This window comes from Agelaius phoeniceus, chromosome 14, assembly GCF_051311805.1.
Source record: "Agelaius phoeniceus isolate bAgePho1 chromosome 14, bAgePho1.hap1, whole genome shotgun sequence".
In the NCBI taxonomy this organism is placed as follows: Eukaryota; Metazoa; Chordata; class Aves; order Passeriformes; family Icteridae; genus Agelaius; species Agelaius phoeniceus.
The window spans coordinates 18,676,457-18,699,267 of record NC_135278.1 but is presented as its reverse complement, the minus strand read 5'-3'; the positions used below and the strand labels follow the sequence as shown (position 1 = coordinate 18,699,267).

At 39.7% G+C, this 22,811-nt stretch overlaps 1 long non-coding RNA gene across 1 annotated transcript; it reads left to right on the top strand.

Moving 5' to 3' along the window:
- Positions 1-5,780: 5,780 nt before the first annotated feature.
- On the top strand, positions 5,781-12,512 carry LOC143695211 (uncharacterized). Its single transcript, XR_013184263.1, has 4 exons — positions 5,781-6,701; positions 8,597-8,748; positions 10,369-10,461; positions 12,068-12,512. It is a non-coding gene; the product is annotated as an uncharacterized LOC143695211 (long non-coding RNA).
- Positions 12,513-22,811: the final 10,299 nt, after the last annotated feature.

Here is a 22,811-nt window from a genome sequence, read left to right as displayed (position 1 = left end):
CAACTAATTAGAAAGCAGTGAGAAAATCCATGTGAAATTTATGGACATTAATACAGAAGAACCAAACAATTAATTTATGTTCAACCCAATGAGTCAGTATCCAACTTTTTTCCTCTATTTATTTTAATATCAGTGTCTTAATTCAGGAGTAGGCAGGGAATATATCCATATGTTTTATTTCTTTTGTAAAATTAGCTTAAAGAAAAAGAAGAAAACCACCAAAACATAGGATTGCACACTTGTCTTTTTTTTTTCCTGAGAGAATCATAAATTATTTAAAGTTTCTTCACCTTCAGAATGCCCAAATGAATGCTCTGAGATATTCAAAGGCTAGAAGCTGAAAGATTATAAAGGTGATTCAATAATTCTTGGCAACAACTAAAATAAAAATCATGTTTCATTTTTTATATTTTAAGTATGAGGTATTAATTTTTTTCTCTTAATTTTTCTATGTGTCAACAAATAATCTAAGACATATCAGTATTGAATATACCATAGCTGAAATGAAAATGTATGGGATCATTCCATTTTTAGTTTCCTTGAAAACACTTTTCTTTTTTCTTTTTCCACTTGGTCTTTTACACTTGAAGAAACAATATTCCTCATGTGAACACTGCTAATTAAGTCAGGCATTCATATTTTTTTCTATTACCACTTTTCTTGGTGCTTATTTAAGAACTTTGTTTGCAAAGTTGAATACTCAAGGTTCCTTTTCAACACTTGTATTGATTTTCTTTTGTCTTTCAACAAACAGGCAGCAAGCTGTACTTAACATGGGAGAAATAACAAGCAGGCAGTGCTCAAATAGCAAAATCAACATTTTTATTCCTCTTGTAATGAACAGTGTGGGCAAGCCAGGATCTGGCTGTACCCCAATAGAAAAGCAGAGGCCTTTATTTCTCAAGTAGCAATGATATTATCAATAGGTGGGGGGAGAGGCTTCCTAAAAAATAAGAAATAAATTCAGATGGAAGCTCTTTAGGATTTTCAGCATCCCTTAACTACTTCAGTTCAGGTACCTGTCCCAAAATTGGCTGTGGATCTGTTAATCCAGCAGGGAGTGGGAAATTAATCTTGACTTTAAATGAGCATTGTCCCTTCAGTGCAGAGAGTGGAGCTGGGAATGTCACACAGGCCACCCTACCAGGGGTACAGGTGGCATTTCCCCCATCACAGAGAATTTTGTGAGCCCCCTAGGGGTAAAAATGACATTTTCCCATCACACAGAGCTGTGTGTGTGCCCCCCAGGGGTACAGGTGACATTTCCCCAATCACACAGAATTTTGTGTGAGGCCCCCAGGGGTACAAATGGTATTTTCCCATCACACAGAGCTCTTTGTGTGCCCCCCAGGGGTACAGGTGGCATTTTAGCCATCACACAGAATTTTGTGTGTCACCCTCAGGGTACAGGTGACATTTCCCCATCACACAGAGTTTTGTGGGTGCCCTCAGGGAGTTCAGGGGGTCTCAGACCCTCTGTGCAAAGTCCTGTGAGCTGAGTCCAGAGCTGCTGAAGTGTGGGGATGGACAGGAAGGTGCCAGAAGAGAGGGTGAGATGTGGAGAGAGTTTTTTAGCCTGGAGAGGAGGGGTCAGGCTCTGCTTCCAGGCAAGAAGTGACAGGAGGAGAGGACATGGCCTCAGTGTGAGCCAGGGCAGGTTCAGGCTGGACATTCAGGGAATTTCCTCACAGAAAGGGCTGTCAGACACTGGGAAAAGCTGCTTGGGCAGGTGGTGGAGTCACCCCCCCTGGAGGTGTTTGAGGAAAGCCTGGACGTGGCATTTGGTGCCAAGGTCTGTGTGACAACGTGGAGTTGGGTCAGAGGCTGGGCCTGGTCACCTCAGAGGCCTTTTCCAACCTAATTGATTCTGTCAAAGCCTTCCAAGGTCTGATGAGCTCTGGGGACTGCCTGGCTGAACCTGCAAAACTGGGTAAAGCACCACATCTGCTGAGATTGTCCAAAGGCAGCAGCACTCAGCAGCATTAAAAACAGAACTCAGCCAAGGAGGTGGTGCCTGCCTTATCCAAACCCAGAGAGCAGCACCCCACACACCCCTGAGCCTCTGCCACACTGCTGGTGCCACTGGGGCTCCCCACGTGGCTGGAGTGGGGTTTCTGGGGACTGCATGGATGTGTAGTTATCTGTAATTAATTAGAAATACTGTAGTCTATTAGCAATACCCTTTATTAGAAAGACTATTCTATTAGCAATATTATTTAATCATACTATCTCATAAATATTCGTTGTGATCTGTGTTTCCCCTGTTTTCATTTTCTACCAGGGAAAAGGGTATTTGCAGTACTTCAGCAGGTTTTTCTACCTGAAAAAAGGTGAAGGATGAACCCCTCAATGGGTTCTGCTGTCATGGCTGCACAAAATCCCCCTCTCACTGGGGGAACTTCATTTCCTGCCCATGCCCATCCATTGTCTCCTACCAGCAATAAACACCCAGGATTTGCTTTCAGTAAGAGCTTTATGAGCCTGCAGTTCATGTTAAGATTAAAAGGGTCATATTCTTTTGTGTTTATACAGAGAAAAAGATTCTGATTTTGTTTTGGGTTTTTTTTTTTCCCTTTTAAATCTTAGCCTGAGTCAGAAGGAAGGCTGGATCATCACTGGATGTAATGCATTACCATTAACTTCATGAAGCAATTTCTCTTGTATAATTTTGCTAGTCCAGGCATTCTGGCTTTTAGTTTAATTGAGTTTGTTGATAAATCTCTCATGACATGCTTTCTATATATGATCTTCCTATAAAAGAATTATTCCTACAGAATAAAATTCATTCCATGAATAGGATTAGAACAAGGCTTGTACATTGTTTAATCACAGATTCAATTGGTTTCTAACAAGCAGTAGCAGTGACTTAGGTTGGCCCTCTGTTCATTTATGACTCTCACATTAACATTTGCAAAACCAATGCAATGAGAAAAAAACATGCTAAAATCACACAGTTCAGTAAATGTTTTCATTAAATATTACTGACTACATTCCCTGTTGAAATGCAATGTTCTTATTCAATCAGTGAGTCCAGTAAATAAAGGCACAATTGCCTGAGGTCTCTTCCCCATCAGAATTTCAGTTCCCACCCTCGTCCCAAGACCAGGAGAGAGCAGGGCTCCGTGTTGGGGATGTGTTGAGTCTCATCAGGTCCTGTCTCAGCACATCCATGTCACCTGGGGTGTGAGCAGATGTGACAAAGGGAACAGACTGCCCTGTGCTGCTGCAGAGGCAGCCCCTGCACCCTGAACATGCAGAGACTGGGAACCACAAAAAACCCAGTGACAGCTGATTTTCTGACAGGAAATCAAATAAATGCAGTTCACACGCTCCTTCTTTGCAAGAAAAAAAAGAAATTAAAAAATATCAACCGTCTCACTATCATGAGAATAATTATTATTTATTATTAATTATTTATTAATTTATTATTATTTGCCATTCTTTTTGTTTTGGCAGCAAGCAATTATCACCTTCTACAGGACTGAGGCAGGCAGACTCCAGAATACAGTAGAAAGGAAATAGTGACTACAAGTGTTAACTGCATTTAAAATGTTTTATTCCTACATACACTTTCATGGATTTCAGAAGTGGGATCAATTTTCCCTTCCTGAATTCTGATTACGATAATTTCTTTTATTTATTTCTTTTCAAATAGAATGCTACTGGCTTCCTTTGGCATATTTCTTGATAATATGACTGCTTTGGTTATTGCAGTGGTACCTTTCATGTCTCTGACCACAATACAAGATGTTTCATTTACTTAAAGCTTTCTTGATGTTATCGAACTGAGAAAATTTACTTCAGTAGGCCTAGAAGCAATTCCAGGAATAAGACTTGATCCTCCACTCAATTATCTGTCCACATCCCATCAAACATCTGTAGCCAGGCTAAACAAAATGTAAGGACACCCAGGCCTTAGATCAGCCAGGAAATGTTATCTTGGAATTGACTTTTTTCCTCCTAACATAACAAGAATTAATGCCAGCAAGTCTCTTGGCTGAATGGAAGCCAGGCTCACCTTCATGATTGCCAAGCTGTTTTACAAACTCAATTATCAGTCATTTTAATTTCACTATATTTCACCAAAAATGCAGAGGAGGACTCACATCTCAGCAGGGGATGCAATCCCAGTGTGGTCATGCAGAACAGCTTTGTCCTTAAAAGTTATTAGAGCCAGTCAGTGGGAGAAGGGAAATAAAATTAGCTTGTCTTAATTCAAAGCTCTATTTTATTTTCATTGTCATTTGGCTTTTTGTAATCATCAGCCTTATCAAACCATCACACTTGGATTATCTCTTTCACTTGATTTTGCAAGCAGGGAAAAGTTTACCTTTGGAGTTTGAGCTCCTCAAAATTTTCAAGTAGACTTTTCCACCTTCCTTTTGACATTGAATAATTTGGAAAAAAGGTACATATATATATATATAAAATGTGTGTTTGTATATATATATATATATATAAATAAATGTGTATAAATATATATATAAAAATGTGTGTGTATATATATATAATTAGTAATATATAGATAATAGAGATAATATAATATATATATTATATTATATAATATATATAATATATATATATATATATATATATATATATATATATATAATGTAGGAAAAAAATATGTTATTAGAGCCAGTCAGTGGGAGAAGGGAAATAAAAATAAAAATATCTTGTCTTAATTCAAAGCTCTATTTTATTTTCATTGTCATTTGGCTTTTTGTAATCATCAGCCTTATCAAAACATCACACTTGGATTATCTCTTTCACTTGATTTTGCAAACAGGGAAAAGTTTACCTTTGGAAGTGTGAGCTCCTCACATTTTTCAAGTAGATTTTTCCACCTTCCTTTTGACATTGAATAATTTCAAAAAAGGATATAGAAATGTAGGGGCAAAAAATATATAGAGTTACCATAATTTTTATGTTATGAGGCAATTTTTATGCCAAACGAGGCAAGATAAACTGTTAAAATTGGAAAGAAAGAAGAGATATCCAGCTATAAACATGGTGCTTGGTATTTATGACAATTTTTAAGACATTTTCAGCACAGCCTGAAAGCAGAATGGCAGATTATCTCCTGGCAGGAGCAGCTCAGGTGCGTCTGTAAGCACAGCAATGCCTGGGACAGCACAAGTGCCTGCAGAAGTGGAAATCAGTGAATAAGCTGGAGGATTAAAGAGCATCAGATCCTCACAGCAAATGGCAACAGGCGCATTGTCACTTACAGGAAAAATCCCTCTGTGCCGTTCATGAAGTTCTCTCACTGAGAATTCAAGGACAAAATGAAGAGGGTGGGTTGGTTGGTGGGGTGGTTGGTTGGTTGGGGTGGTTGGCTGGTTGGTAGTTGGTTGGTTGGTTGGGGTGGTTGGTTGGTTGGTTGGTTGGTTGGTTGGTTGGTTGGTTGGTTGGTTGGTTAGTTGGTTGGTGGAGTGGTTGGTTGGTTGGTTGGTTGGTTGGTTAGTGTGGTTGGTTGGTTGGTTGGTTGGTTGGTTGGTTGGCTGGCTGGGGTGGTTGGTTGGTTAGTTGGTTGGTTGGTTAGTTGGTTGGTTGGGGTGGTTGATTGGTTGGTCGCTAGTTGGTTGGTTGGGGTGGTTGGTTGGTTGGTTGGTTGGGGTGGTTGGTTGGGGTTGGTTGGGTGGTTGGTTGGGTGGTTGGTGGGTTGGCTGGGGTGGTTGGTTGGTTGGTTGGGGTGGCTGGTTGGTTGGTTGGTGGGTTGGTTGGTTGGTTGGTTGGTTGGTTGGTTGGTTGGGGTGGTTGATTGGTTGGTTGGTTGGTTGGCTGGTTAGTTAGTTGGTTGGTTGGGGTGGTTTTTAGGTTATGGTGTACAGGCATGAAGAAAATCCAGGCTGCCTGAGAGTTCTGTCTGTGGTTTGGTGCATGACCAACCCCAGCACCCCAATCCCTCTTTGGGGGACACAATAAAAGGGGAGAGATCTAAAATAAAAGCCCACATTAAGCAAAAGGGTTCACAAATTTCTTGGTTTAATGAAAATATGGAGGGGGCGTGGGGGAAAGAAAAGCAGGCAGGATGATCTAAGCAATATGAAAAAATCTAGTACAAGGAAAAAGAATGTGAGAGAATTTAATAGAGGAAAAATTTAAAAAAGAAAAAAAAAATCACTGAAATGAAACAACTCTTAATGTTTCCTCATCAATACAGAAATCTGTGTGGTTATTCAGAAATATTATTGAGGAAACAGTGAACATAATAATGCTATTTCTTCCTAGCAGAAGGAATTTGTGACATGTTTTGTCCCATCTTCCCCAAACATAAACCCCTTTCTGGATAAAAAGAGTAAAGCTTGTAATATTGCAATACCTCTGGGATTTTATTTTTTTTTTTAATATTTTTAAGCATAAGAGTCCATCCATGGGAACTTCTTTTTCCTTCTTTCAGCAGCTTTACAATGGCTTGTTTTAGTGTCTGAAGAAGAAATTATCCAGGCCTCGAGACAAAGATGTTCAAAGCCATGTTTTTGATCATTTAAACATCAATACCACTGGCTACACAGAAACTACTCCAAATCCTTTCACAGGCTTGGCAGGAAGCAAAGATAAATATTTTTCACAGCAGTGCTCTCCATTAAAACTCTTGCCTCCCAAAGGCAAGCTCATGTTTTGGACTTGTCCTGTCCCAAAGAGATTTTGTCCCTGTCATCCTCAAAAAGAAGCCAGGAATGTCTCCTGTGATCTCTGTGAGTGTAGATTGATTTTCTCAATGTAAAAATAGGATGAAGCTTTATGGGTGGAGGAAATATCTCATTTTTTCCCCTTCATGCAAGGTCCTGGTCTTGCTTGCTTGTTCCAGCCCTTTATTCATGGTAAACTATTGCTTAGTCCAGGACAAATTTATTAACTGACCCTATTTAATTTCTGGGAGAGCAACAGGCAAGTCTGTGTAGGTGCAAGGCCAATCCCAATCAGAAACGTCCCAGGAATTTCTTCTTTCAGTGAAATATCTCTGCATTTAATGAGCAAACCCAAGAATTTCAGCAAGTATGGTGGGTAATAGTCCTGTAAAGAGAGAATTTTCCTTGTTCCTTGGTTTCACCTATCAGAGACAGACAAATCAAAAAAAGGAACATTCCATGCAGTGTTTATTTCTCGCATTTAAGTGGTTTGAGTTCCTCCATTTCTAAAATCAGGAGAAAATGGAAAATCAGGAGGAAGATGGAGCAAGCTCTGGGAATGTATTATCCAATGTTTCCTGCTTGTCCAGGGAATGTCACTGTGCACCCACCCTTGTTTCCTCCTTAATTCAATAACATCCATGGCACCTCCAGGGCACCAGGGAGCAGAAGCTTAATGAAAGCTCCTCTGAGCAATTTCCCTCCCCTATTGTCTCCTGACACATCCAAACAGCCTTAAAGCCCAACTAGAGCTCATCCTGGTCTTTCAAGATAAAAAGCAAGTAGCCATTTGTATTTATAAATAATTTTTTTTTTCATTATCTTACCCACATGTCTATGCATATATATTATACAAATACTACCATTAACAAAAACAAAACATTAACACATTAAGTGCCCAATGTGTCACTGTAGCACCAGGAGCATTAGATTTAATTAGGTGGCAAAAATAGAAACTGGAGTCTGGTTAATAACTTCTAAAGCTGATCATAATTGGCTTATTAGTTGGAGATCAAGCAAAAAATACATTTCAGACATCAGTTTAAGCGAAGACTGAATAAATTATTCAAAATAACTTTAAGAATCAAATAATTAGACAAATAATATGTAAAGTCAATAAAGTGTGACCATCAACAAATGACAAATGGATGAAGAATGGAACAGTATTATTCTTCTACTTCTACTTAGCTACAGAGAGTTCCTGTGTATCATCAGATTAATTGTTTATTCCAGTTATTACTTTCATTCAAATGTATGAGAAAGCAAAGCATTGATTCACTGCTGCCACGGGGTACTTAGTGCAGCAGTTTAAACAAAGCATGGCTGTCTCCATATATAATTCATGTTTATTACAAATGTAAAGGAGAAGGAAAATGATACAGGAGCTTGGGTAGGCTCAACCATCTAAATTTCTGTTGCTTTCTGAACGTAATAAATACAATGTTTACCTGCAGAAATAACCAAACAGAAATTTCCTGCACTGAATAGGTAATTTCCAGAGAGAGAGACAATGTCATTAAAGGAATTCTCCAAACACTGATTGCTTCACTCTAAACTAAATCACATCATTTGGTATTTAAAAACTGCCTGGATTTGCTGCTTCGTTCTTAATAGGCTTGACACATTTGCCTCCCAAATCTTCAAATGGATCCAAAATCTGTCCTGGATTATTTTTTGCTGGTCTAGCAGTGATTTGGAGAATGCACAGAGGTGCAACCTCCCCCTCTCAGGGCCTGCTCCTCCCTTACTGAGCTGTTGAAATTCCAAGAGTGCTCTGATACAAAAAGGGTGTTCAGGCCCTGTCACTCTCACAGCCCAGGCTGCAAGGCTGAGTTATATTTTGGTTTAAGGCTAGAAATATATCAGTGCTTATGTCAAATCTGCTTTAGAATTTTGAGCTTGTGGTTTGCTCCATTTCATTAGCTGGTGCTTTTTGTTTTTTTTTTTTTCCTTTCCCCCAGGTTATAGCAGTGAATTCTCTCCTTCCAGCAGTCTGTGCTGCCTTCACTGGATGCTCCACGCCACCCTCTCAACCTTATAAAAAGTAGAAAATCACTTGGGTTTGTTCTTCAATTACTTATTCACCATGCAACTCTGAAAAGTGAAGTTCTAGGTATGTGATTCTAATTAGAATACTATTCCAATTACTAACTTGGACTCAGAATCCTGCTGTGCAGTATTCTAATATAAAATGTGCCCAAAGAAAGCAACAGAGGACAATGCAGAGTCCCTTTTCTTTGGTAACTTCAGCAAAATAATAGAGCCAGAACTCCAAGCCAGTCAGACATTGAATATCAGAGTGAAGGAGAGTGGCTGAGTCCCTTGAAGGCACAATAATGATAGTGCTTGTTAAGGTCACCATTTTCATTTCAAACTACAGCAACAGCCATTTAAAAAAGAACTTTACAACCAAGAAGAACTAGGAAATAACAGAGTTCTGCAGTGTATTTACAGATGTCACACCATGTCTGCAGAAAGAAAATCAACTCCACAGTGAATAATTTCAACTACCTAAAACACAAAACCTCATTTAGGCCACGGAGAATAATCGGCCAGAAATCCCAAATATTTTGGATAACAGAAGGGATCAATCATCATCCATCACCATTGTATATAGGACGTGTTCTTTCAAGGAAATTGTTGCTGTGTTAATTCTTGCCTGTTTCTCTGCCTGCAAGGTCTTGAAAAAAAATAATAAATCTGATCTTGAAATAAATAAGGTTTGAACTTCTCTTATGCTTTATTATAATTTTTAGCAGCTTAGGCTTGGTAAGACTCTTAGCATTTTAAATCTTAAAATACTGTCTTTAAGTAAGCATGTCTTTGCTGACCTGTCACCTTTAAGTTATTTGCAGGGAACTTTGATTAAGTAGCATTAACTAAGTCTTCTCCTTAAATTATTTGAAAAATGTAACTTTAAATAGGTCATTAAAAAAAAAAAAAAAAAAAAAAAGAAACAACTTTCTGAGCTCCTTTCCCTGAGTCTCTCCCCTATGGATTGTCTTAATAGGTAAAGCACTGTCTGCATTTGCTGGAGGTTGCAGCCTTTACTGACAACAAAGTCAGTGTGTTCAGCAGACAGATTCCTACAGAGACCTCAGGCCTTTCATGTGGGACCTCTGTCTCCTGGAAATGATATTGTATTTCACACAAAAAAAGCACCTTCCTCACTCCAGCTGTTACAACCCCTGAAAAATGTTGAGTTCTGCAGAACACACAACTCTGCAATGCTGTTTAATCAGTGGCTGAGGCAGCCTTCCCCAGCCCTGGATTGTGCTGGAAGGTTTTACATCACTTTTATCATTCTTCTTGCCTCTAAGAACATCCTGTTACATAGCAAGATTATTTGTGAATCATGGAAAATATTTATTTTTCTGTATGACCAACCTGAAGTTCCATTTCTGTGTTTTCCCCTCGTGGCTGGGGTGAATAATTACAGTTCTAATAATTACAGTTCTAATAATTACAGTGATAATATTTTTCAAGCTCTGTGGCAATTTGCAAACACAGAGCATCATCCTTACACCCAGCATGTAAAATAAATCTGCAGACTTGGCCTGGTCAGTCTGTGAAGGACATCAGTGCATTCTGCTTTGAATGCTCTTTTCTAGCATGGTGGGACAAGCTTGGGGCCAGAGCAGCACCTTTGTGCTCTCACATTCTCATTTTTGACAGTGGAATGGATAAAAAAAATCCCTGACACCATTTTTTAATTTTTTTTTTTAATTTACAGAGAAAGCCTGGGCTAAAGACTTGAGCTCCTGTTATTTTTGTCGAGTTACTTTCCACAGTCAGTCACCACTGGCAGACTACAGTCACTGCTAAGGTGAGCAGATATTCATGGAGCCTTTTAAAGCACTGCCTGGAATCAGGTCCCTGCTCTGTCAGTCTGGTGACCTGGCACTGAAAGGCTTTTGTGACATTTTTGAGTCCCTCAGCCCCAGGATCTGCTGAGAAATCCCTGGCAGCAAGGGAAGTCTGGTGGAAACACAGTTTCATTAGCAAATACATTTCTGTTACCTTCGAGAGCTGCATATCCAGCTGAAATCCAGCTTACAGGGCTGCTGTATCACAGGCACTGTTAGCTCATGCATTGGGAAGTGACCCCAGCAAAACCAAAGCCACTGGATATATTTACCTTCTCATAAAACACCCTTCCCCCTGGAATACTTGCAGCTGACCTTTCTGGTCTCGTTAGCTGGAAAAGGGGATGTTACTGAGATTGTTCCAGGTGCAACCATTGCTTGAACATGACATTTAGGGCTCGTGTGAAGGTGAGAATCAGCAAGGCACCTTTTTCCCATCAGTGCCTCTCTTTTCTTCCCATGCTCCTCATCCTCAGCCATTCCCAAACACATCTGATACCCAAGAACCTCTCCAGAGGCTGCAGCACAATTTCAGGCTGTGGGGAGTTTGAGCTGTTAGGAAGACTAGCACAGCACTAATAAAATCTAAACACTTATAGTCAAATCTTATTCCTGATGCTGCTAAATGGGAACTTACAGCTTAACATAATAGGCAATTTAGCATACAAATGTGCCCCATAAAAGCAAGGATGTTGGCAGTGCAAAACCATAAATGTTAACCTTTGGGCAAGCTGTTACAAATGTGCTACAGGCTCTTGCAGTTTTAATGAACTTGTTTGCACACACGAGGTTTATATTGTACTAAACACTGGGATGCACACACCGAGGAACACCTTCAAAAATTCAATGTGTGGGAGCTCAGCATGTCCCACTCCTCTGCCACCAGGGGTTTACAGCAGATAGTGAGGAAAAATGGCCTTTTTGCCCTCAGAAAAGTGATGGAGAAACAATGCATAACTCTCCTGACAGTGTTAGAGAATATAGGAAATATTTTATAAGTACGAGTGTAGGCAGTCAAGACTTATATCCTGGATGAGCACAGATGATGATGATGAATGTGATTTTCCTGAGTCGTGGTTTCATTATTTTTTTGGTAAGTTACTGGAAAGGCACAGGTTGTTGAAAATGTGAGAAATCCATAGCAATTTCAACCCCAAATCAGGGCTAATCGTTGTCTTATGAACTAGTAGGCACCTGTGACCTTTCATTGTAAACAATTTGGGTTTGATGAATCAATGTCTAAGCATCCTCACAATCAAATAATCCTGCAGAGCAACCAAATCAGGTTGCTCCATTTCAGGGAGGCACTTGGGGGAAAAAAAGACACATTTTCAAGCAGCTTTGCTCGTCCTGAGCATTCACAATCCAGCCTTGGTGGTGGGCATGTTTTCAGTCCAAGTCTCTCACGTTTTCTGGCGTTGGAAGGCCACTTCGTTCCAAAGCAGAATTATTCAGAGCTGCTCTCTCAAGCAAAATGTGTGAAAGATGAATCATTAAAAATAAAAAGAGATGATGTCTCAGTCTTATCTGACTCCACTGCCAAATTTTCTTCACCTTACACCCTAGGATTGCTGCAGCCAAAATATGGAGATTTCAGTTTGCATTCAGAGTTTAACAACGTCTACTGGAACATTCATAGCCAAGAACCTTCTCGCTTGCTTATTCCTCCAAGTAAAGAAAAAAGAACTCAAAGAAATCTCTTCTTAATTGGCCGTGAAGTTCTTTTAGCTTGGCTAACAGCCTTAACTGCCAGCAAAGCATGGACTGGATGGTAAAGAGAATTCATGCAGCGACCAGAAAGCACTTACCAGGTATTTCTCACCTCACTAACAACTCATTTGCTCCCCTATTGTTAATAGATGGATCTGTATACACAGGTAATAATCTGAGACTCCTTAGGATATAAGGCAAAGAGAAAATGCAGATTTTCGTAACAACTTGCATTATTATAAAGTCTAAAAAATTATACATATGCATTAAATGGAAAGTTTAAGCATAAAAGAGAGAAAATATATGGAGTTGAAAATAAAGGGAGTTTTCATTTTTAGACATACAGGCAGTGAAAAAAGTCTCTCTAATATTATCCATAAATATGCAGTGTAGTATACTGATTTGGGATCCAAAATATCAAAATATTCCATTTCGTTGTTACTTACATACAAGCTCAGAACCAGAGTTTAATGTACAGTGTAAACTGAAAATCAGAGCTTCATTAATTAAAAAAAAAAATTAATCTTCACTCATAAAAAAATTATTTCATACTAGAATGATTCAATTGAATTAATGGAATTAATATTATTGTACCCTACTATGTCTGAAAAGCACTTAACACACACAGGTCTAAAAGACCATGGTGGGTTTGATTTGGAGAACAGAACTTTACCTGCATGCTTGGTTGCTTTTGCTGCTCTCTATTATGTCATCTTACATGCTGTAAAATATGTCCTTGACATTAATTTTCTGTAGAAAACAACCAGGAAAACTATTTGCATAATTGTAAAAACAAAACCCCTTCGAGTCATTAGTATTGAAAAATATTCTTGTGCGTTTAAGCTTGGCCTGAGAAATGTTCAGTTCAGTGCTTTCCAGGTCCAATTTCTGAGCTCAGCTTCATCAAGGCTAATGGTGCAAAGGTGATTATCTGTCTTCTGCTAAGTTCAGGAATGTAATAAAACTGGTTACATTAGGAAGACAATTTATTATCTGTACAATGGCAGAAAAAGGTAAAGAAAAGGTAATTTATGGTGCAGCTTTCTGTGCTTAATGTATTAGCTGCAGCAGAGGTTAAAACTTTCATCTTCTTGAACCTAAACTTGGAGAAATGAGAAATACGAGACAGAACACGTGCAATAACACAGAAATTACACTTCTTTATTTATTCAGCAGATGGAGATTCATTCTTTTGGTGTTATTCCAGTAATATTTTGTTTTATGGTATAAAGACTTACCCTGAAGTACAGGAGGAAAATCCTTGGGGTTGCATTTTCTTTTCAGGTTGTTGCCTTTTATGATCCCTTGGGAAAAACTGCTCAGCTGGATTGTGGCTCCACTTATGGCAAACGACAGAACCAGGCCAGGATTGTATTTCTCCCTGCTCTTATTAGTCTGGGGGAAGAGAGTCAGGGCCAGCAGGATTTGGGGATGACAGGGAGCTCACAGAGCTGGCGTGAATGGCACAGGGAGAGCGACTCCTTCAAGCCTTATGGCCTCCGCCTTTCCTGAGAATGACCAGAAAGTGGAACAAAACAAACAGCAGAGATCTTTTTCAGACAGACATTTTCTGAAAATATCCCAGTGCTAGCAGGAAAAACAAACTTTTCTCTTTGCTGGTTTAGGAAGCCCAGCACTTCCTTGCCCTATTGCACCTGTTGCAATTGCAGCCTCACACATCAGGGAAGAGCAAAGCTGAAATGCAGCAGCCCATCCTTGGCTCACATTAAAGTAAAAGTTACATTAAAGTAAAATTTACAGGTTTGTGTCTTTTCTCCCCATGTGCCCAAGTGTATTCCTGTCTTTGACCCTGTAGTGGTTGTTGTTTGCTAGTTTGAGATTTTATTAATTTTGAGATTTCTTGGTTAATGCACTAATGAGTGTGGAGGGTTTAGTGCTGGTTAATTACTAGTGTACTTTTTGTTGTGAGGTAGGATTAGGAGAAAGGTGAAATAGGCTCAAAACTTTAAAAGGGTATAAAGAAAAATTTATTAACAATAATTAAGAGTAATAAGAATTAGAACAAAACCTTCAGAATACTTCTCTCTCTACAACCTCTTATTTTTCACTGATAATGTAAATAAACAAAACCAAAATTTCAGTTAGTTTACTACTTCTAGAATTGTGGTTTTTTTAGTTTACTTAGGGAGAGAAGTCTTTTTTGTTAATGTTATGGAGACTTCTTTACAAGGAAAAAATAGTTCTCTTGTGAAGAGCATTCTTCTGCCTGGCCTGACCCCCAGCCTCTCTCACCCTTCTGATTCATGAAAATTATGGGGATTCCCAGGGAGACTGAGGATGATTCCAGACTGAGCTTGATTGATCTGTCACTCAGGTTTTTAAATTCATTGCATTTGGTTGATTATCTACAAAGACATTTTCTTAATTTTGTTTCCTAAGTTAGCAGAAAAAAAAAAAAAAGGCAAATTCTTAAAAATACAAGGTGGTTGTCAACTGTGAGAGTTCTCTGCATTCACCCCAAACATCTCCATTCCAAATGTAGTCATTTTGGTTTTTTTTTTGCTATTAAAGCAGATTGTGTGTTTGGACACCCAAATCCAACAGCTCTTTGACAGAAGGAATTTTCTATCCCATTAGAATATTATCTCTTTGGTGTCAAAACACATCAATGACAAAATTAAGAGAAAAAATAAATCAGTAAATATGTGTGATTCATATTGAAGTGCAGCAAAAAAAGTCCATGGAGTGGACTATGCTTTAAATGATGTTACACTTGTGATGCCGTTTCCTGAATATTGCATAACATTCAGCCACTTCTGCAGTGGAAAATGAAGTTCCTCCAGCATCCAGCACCTCACTCCCCTCAAGATGCGTCACCTTTCAAGCCAGAAACCTCCCCTGATTGAATTAGGTCCATTAAGAATTGAATCTCATGCATGGTTTATTAAATCACTTGATGAAATCAACTTGTGATTACAGAATAATGCCCTGACATCCCTGCCTGGATTGCCTGCCTCTTTCAGGAAGCCTGATTGTGGGCACTTTCCTTACTGGAACTTTAGAGTTAAGAATCTATGGATCTCAATGGTACTGACACAACTGTGTGAGTTTCCAGAGCCATAAGACTGGATTCACCTACATATATTCAGGAATAGTGGTTTAAAAAAAAAAAAAAAAGGAATTATTTTGCCCTGCATACCTGTTTTACTGCCAAGCATCCCTCAGTGAGTCCTTTTCTAACACAACTTGATTTTTTTTTGCCCCCTAAGTTTTGATAATCACTTGCTGAGCTTCCCTATCTGCAGTTTGGCACCGTTCAATCAAACACATTCATTTTGCTCATGCAAAAACCTCACTGAGCTTGGGCTTATCAGGAAAAGGCTTTCTGAATGTGCTTGGCTTCACTCTTATGGTCCCTTTTCAAGACTCCTGTCCGTGTCCAGATATCCCAGAGCAGTGAAAAATGGAGCCAGGGGTTGTTTATTACAAACATTTGCTATCTGGAATGTGCTGCCATCTCATTACAACGTGTTTCAGCTCCTGCATGGACAGGTCTCTGATTTACACTCAGCTTTATTCATGGAGGGAACACTGATATTTGAGGCAGCAGAAAGCAGAGTGAAAGGACTCTAGGATGTGTAATGCTGTTCAAATAATCCCTTTCCACCACTTTTAGCATCAGAAATTGATATCCCCATGTCACAAATTTTAAAAAATTCTGATTTGAAGATCCTCAGGTAAAGATGTTAATGGTGAAAGCCTGGAACTAAGATAAAATTCATGATAGTCTGGGTCATCTGAGCTTCTGGGAGGTGTCAGCACATACAGGCAGTGAGAAGTATGGATTGCTTTTGATTCAGACTCCCAAAGCAAATTTGGGGACACTACAATACCATAAGGACTGATGGACTCAGAAATTTCAGATTAAAAAATGCAACATATTTGTTATTCTGCCCTGGTCTCCATAATGTCACTTGTGATATAAATGAACATGACAATTTTTACCTGTATAGATCTACAGAGCCTCAGTGGAATACTCCCAGGTAGGTAATCAGGGTATTTCTGTAAGCAACTCTTATTTTAGCTGTGCTCTCAGTGAGCTCTGTGAAGAACTAATTTTACTATCACATATAAAAAGCAATGAAACGATGCTTAATTCCTGGGATTCCTTAAATAGATAAAGAAATTACTCTAAAAATAAAGTAAGAGCAAAAATTCAGACCTGAAATGCTCCAGCTTCATTCTCTGCTGCATTTGCGAAAGCACAGCCAGCAGCTCAGGAGGAGGGATTATTCTCTTTTATTCTGGATTATTCTCTTTTACCTGGCATTTATTGGACCACACTTTGCCTGCTTTTGGATGCTTACTACCTCAACAAACTTTTTTTTTTTTGAAGGAAGATAAAGCCAGATATTTCTCAGAGATTCCCAGCAAGGCTCATGGCAATGGGCATAAGTTGGAGCAGAAGAAAGGTGTTACTAAAACTAACCTTCTGAAGCTGAAGGTGGTCAAATATTGGAGCAAGGGCCCAGAGAGGCTGTGAAATGTCCATTACTGGAGATATTCATGACTCAAAAGCAGAAAGTGCTGAGCAACCTCACCATGTAAGCCTTGTTTTTAAGGGAGGAGAAGAGAAGATGTTCAAAGCTCCTTTCCAACCTGCAATAGTCAACATTCCTGTGGTCCTAGGAGTGTTCATCTAAGGATAATTTGGTTGCTTTTATCCCCAGCCACACTGTTCTCACCAGTTACAGATTTCCCCAGTGCTGCTGTTTTGGGTTTTTTTAACAGGGGCTGTGGTGCTGACTTTTCTGAGAAAACATCTGATTTTCAAAATAAGAATCTAATGACAGAAACGTTCTTCACAAGACCCCAAGTGACTGACATTATCCTATATCACAGATTCCCAAGGAGGGTAATTCATGGCAAATACGTTTTGCCCATACTTCTTATGAGCCATTCCTTCAAGATCCAAATAAATGCTGTCAGAACATGGAATAAACTGTTCTTTCAGAATGGGAGAAGTGCAATCTGTTCACATTACACTGTCCTGCTCTCCAAGGAGGAGGAAGGATTTGCTTCACTAAAGAAGGCACTCTGTCATACAGCTTTTTCTTTTCTAGCCTCATATCTTATGTTTCAATGGGTAAACTCTGCAAGTCAGATTTATATTCAAGTCTAAAGTTGTGTTTTGTTGCAGTAAAATCAGAGGAAGCAATGACAGATTGATCTATGGAAGAGCAGGTGGGAACTGAGCAGACCTTATTAATCTTTTTCTCTACTTGGTGGCACTCAAGGGCCTTTAATACACAGAGAACTTTATCTGAGCCATGTGAAGTTAACCTTGAATAGGACTTGGACTTCTAGAAGTAAAATTAATTTCTTCTGAGTTAATAACTTGCACTTTTTTTGTTAATTCAGAGATTTTGGGGCATCCTCTTGTCCTCAGTGTTCTCTGCCCATCTGGGCATTTTTAATAATTTAATGTGGATTCCCTTCGGAGCCAGCTCTTCCCATCTTTTACATCTGAGGCATCTTCCACTTCCCACGGTGGAACAGAGGCCTCTGGAACGAAACTTTCAGGCACCTCATTGCACTCTCCAAGGCATTTTAACAATTTTACAGCGCATGGCAAAGAGCTTCATCTTCCTCTTGAAGCAACTTTGTTTCCATTTAAGGCATAAAAATTAATTGGGCTGAATATAGGCCAGTTTAAGCATGTCTCTGGAATCTTATGGCTAAAAAATGGAGGGTGCTGTGTTCAAGCATTTTTAAGAAGTGCTCTGTGGGTTTCTGTGGAAGGTTTTGTGCTAGGTACAAGCAGAGACTGATGTGCCTCTGCTGGATCTCTTCAGCTGCCCATCCAAGAGACCTGAGCATAAAACTAAACCAAAAATGGGGTCAGAAACTACAAAATTCCCCCTGCAGGTATGGTATAACCACCAACCATCTTTATGCATAGCTCTGTCCAGGAGAGGAAATCCTCCTCCCAGGTAGCACTCGTTTGTTTTTTATACCAGAGCTGCTTTTCTAATTGCATGAAAATGCTCAAGAGCAGAACAGAAATTGAGGACCTGTGAAGTCACTGATTGTTGTTGTTGTCTTTTAGAGAGAGTTTTGAAAAAAAATGCATTTACTGCCTTTAATGCCATTAAAAGAATTTAACAGGTTAATGCAATAAAATTTAATCATCTTGATTTGAGTGTGTCTGTGGTTGTTGCATTTACATGATGAAAGTGCTGTAAGGCTCATTATCTTAAATAAACGCCTCATTTTCTACTCACAGTTGCTGAAAGTGTTGTTCCAGAATCAGCAGCACCAAAATGAGCATTTCATTCACTCCTGCATGGTTACAGCTTCAAAGCTGTGATCTTCGTGCCGTGCCTGCAAAGGAATCACATTTTTGTATTCTTCAATTTTGCATTCACAAAACCCCTGCAGACAAAAGCAGCCACAGGTTTTGTCCTGTGTTTGCAGGGAGTCAGGGCTCAGACAGGTCAGGCTCTGCCCAAGCTTCCCATGAACTGCTTTGGTTTTCACTTTGTTTGGCTACAACAGCGCCCAAATTTCTCAACTGTGGCGTCCAACACACATCAGGTATTTCTGTGATCTCTTTGGAAACAGTGCAGCCCTGCTCCAGCTCTGCCTTTCTCTAGCTGGACATCTGAATACACATTTTATTCCCTAACTGCAGAAATGAGGATGGGAATTTTGAACCAAGTGGGTTATCCTGAACTCTTTATATATTTTTTTTTCTTTTTTTTTTTTTTTTTTGGCAAGCCAAGAAGAAATGTTACAATAAAAACCCACAAATCTGATTCTCCCGTGCTCCCGTGCATGCAAGTCCACCAAAGCAAAGGACTGGCTTTGAACAGATGAGAAGCAAGTTTTTCTCTCAGATTCCATGGGTGCAGCTCCCACACCGGGGTGTTGCATTGTAACAATTGCACTCAATCACTCAGCTGCATGGATTGTCCTGAATATCTGACAAAACAAACTCAGCATCTCCTCAAACCACACAAACTCTCCGGTGACAGAACAAACCCGGCCTCCTCTGAGAGCTCAGGAGTGGCTCTGTGCTTTGCACCCCTGCTGCAGCACACAAATCTCTCCCAATAATGTGAATTTGCAAGATGAGGGCACAGATTTGTTTTTCCAGCCCTTCCCCTGAGACCTGAATGAATATTAGTGGAGCAAGTGAGTATTAGTGGAACAGGTGTCATTTAGTTTGTTATGTCAGAAGGTGGACACATTATTATTTTTGGTGCCAGTAGCCAAGTTAAATTTAGTCCATGCTACATTTTTCAACCTCCGTGGGAGGACTGTTAGCCTAAATAAAATGTGTCTTTTCTTAAAAAAGAAAATTGAAATTTTCCCTCTGTCACTTCTTAGTTGTATGCTGAATTATTTCCTTTTAAAATTAATTATCATTAAACAACTATTGCACACATAGGGCACACAAATACCAGAGGAGATGGAGTGACTTGCCAATAAAAACAAAAAAGGAAAAGGAAAAGGGTGTGTTCATCTGTCAATCAATAAACTAAACAGATGTCATAAAACTTAAAGAGAATAATCTCTTTTTACTGTTGTCTGAACCACACTTGATCATGTTCCTCACAGTTCTAACAATCATATAACAATCAATGGTATAAATTTACTACAACCATGACAGGCAAAAGCAGGCTCAAGCCCTTAACAATTTAATTTCAGACAGCAGCCAAATATTCTTATGCTGTTATAAAAATCATTAATATGCTACATGAATACATGAACAACAAAAATTCCTCATTTATTCTCCCTGCATACCAGCAGGATTAATGTCAAATACTCTCCAGCTTCCCAAATAAAAGGTTTCTTGTTTTTCATGTGACAAATGAGAAAAAAATCTCAGCCTGAACGTTTTCATCAGCTGATTATTTTACATTGTGATTTGTATTTTTTTGACAGGCCTGAGCTCCAGGTGGACCAGAGGTAACTCCAGTCACCCATCCGTGCTGGCAGGGAGGCACCAGAGGAATACAAAACTGCACAAAATGCTAATTCTCATTATTCTGCAAAATTCAGCTGTTCCATGCTGTGCCCTATGAGTTCCAGTTGTGACCTGATTCCATTAAAATAAAACCAGGATATGTGTTAAAAGGTTTTCTGCTGCTCTTCAGGACATTTCTTTTCTGCTCCAGAGACCTGCAACAACCTGAAATAGCCACTCTTGTTTTCACTGGCTGTCCATGGACGCGCATTTCCAGGGACCCGGTGGAAGAGCACCCACAGCTCAGAGGAGGCACTGCTGCCTCTGTTTGCTCTCCTTGTGGAGAATAAAAAATCAGTTCTCCCTCTCCAGGCTCCAGAAACCTGCAGAGGCACTATTAACACATCCTCTCACTTCATTTGGGGGTTTATTTTCATGCTCAGAGTCTCCAATTTTGCAGAACGACCTGGACCTAACCCTGGCACGGGCAAAAAAATAAAACCTAGAAGCAATAAATTGTGATACAAATTCAGATCATTAACCCAGAATCAAACCCATCATTTATTGCTGTGTAAGAGCTTCTCTTTGCCAGATCTGGGAGGCACAGCCAGGAAAACCAAAAAGAGACATTTTATACTGAGCAAAAGACCAAATCCTTCACTCTTACTGCCTTACAAACTGTACTCCTCAAGAATATTTTTATGCAGGAAGAATCCCTATCTAGAGTAAAGGAAATCAATTATTTATGCAGAGGTTTTTTTCAGGTAATTTTGCTGTTCTTCAGAGATCAGACTAGAATGGTAAAGAGGAATAATTTTAAGCTAAGGAGTCTTAAGGCTTCTCTGCTATGAATTCCCAACTTTATCCATTTTCTCTTGCAAGCAATAGAATTTTGCTTTGAAATAAATTCCCCTCTACTGTCATCTTCCTTCTTTGGGGAGCGTTTAAGGCAGTTTTAAGTCACATTCTGCATATTCACTGGGAGGAAAATAAGTTATCTGTGAATTTGCTAATGCTGAGCCTAACACTTCTAAAATGAAAAAAAGTTATCTACCAACCATTGCCAGAGACAGGGCTGCAGACTCCAATTCAGCTCCAGATAAACTGCTGTTTAGGAGCTGGGTGCAATATTTGGAATATTTGGAGCAGCTACAACAGTCTGGAACAGAAATGGAAGTTTCTTTCCTTCCGACCCAGCAGCAAACCTCACCCCACACTTCCAAGCCCCAAACTGGCACATGGTAAATTTTTCATGGCTAAATATGTCAGAGCTGACCTTCACACTGAGGAATCCAAAGAACTCCACCTGGTGATAACGAACATTTTGGCTTGGGTGCAAATGGTGAAGTGTTCATGACCTGTGATAAAAATGTCCCACACAAACATGGGACAAGTCCTGCCTCAGTGCTCTGGGCTTTCTGTGCCCCAAATCAGTGCAGGGCTGTGGTGCCCACACCTTCTGAGCAATCTCAGCTGGTTTTCAATCAGGCAACATCCAGCACTGCAGACTGGCTGCTCCCCAGGCAGCCCTGTGTGATTTTACATTTCCACTCCATTCATTATACAGCGATTTTGGAGTCCAATCTCTCCCCAGAGCAGCAGCACTGAGGGGCTCGTGCAGTCACCTCTGCTGTCTTTCCCAGTGTGAAGAGCCCTGTTTTCTTCTAATTGTTGTTTTTCTTGAAGTTATTTAGTGTTTCTGGAAATGCTTCACCTTTGGCAGAGACACAGAGATTCTGGGTTCTTTAAACCACCAGTACTGTACTGGGTGATCTCAATTCTTTTCCTCCTCACAAACCTGAAAAAGGCTTTTACACCATTCCAGTGCTGGTTTGCCCAAGTGGGAAAATCCACTGGAGAACCAAGTCTGAATCCTAAACTTTTATTCATATCAACTGTGTTTTGTGCACATTCAGAGATAATTTCCTGCAAAAAGAGGAGTGATAGGAAGAGGGCTTCAAAGGCATTCATGGCATCCTCTCCCACAGGAAGTTACTCGATTTATCAGACAAACCACCCTAAAGAGATTGCACTTGGAAGCATTTATTGCTTCTATTGTACAATACACTGACTATATCGGTCTGCAATTAAATAAATTAAATATTGGCCCTGTTAAATTCACAAGCTGGAACAGATCAGTTACATTTGCTAAACACGAGAGTCTCTGTGACAACTAATTGGATTGTATCTGGAATTTATTGACTTGTAATTATGCTGCATTGGTTTGTGTGCAGCAAACAGCTCCCACCACGTGAGGCATCTGCTGTGATCAGGGCTCAGAGCAGATGGGGCTCCATGGAGAGCTCGTTGGGCTTTGTGTACATTGTGATGCATTCTAGCAGTTTACACGCTCAAATGTACACATGAAGTTACAGAACTCTATTAAATAAACCTCACTTTTATATCCTCCAGCAACAGATCCTGTCTGCCTCGAGAAGTAGCGAAGCCATTAGAAATGTTTATTTATGAATCTGGTTAGTCTGTTCTCATGGTGTGTCCAAGTGAAGGAGCTGCTTCCTCCTGGCTGTTACTGAAATGAAGATTATGGATTTAAGATCATGTTTTGCCTTTGATATCTGTATTTACCCCTATTGGTACATCCAAGACAATCTGGTGTTTGAGAGTCACCTGGAGGAACTGAGAAGGTGCAGGGTGTGCATTTGTGCA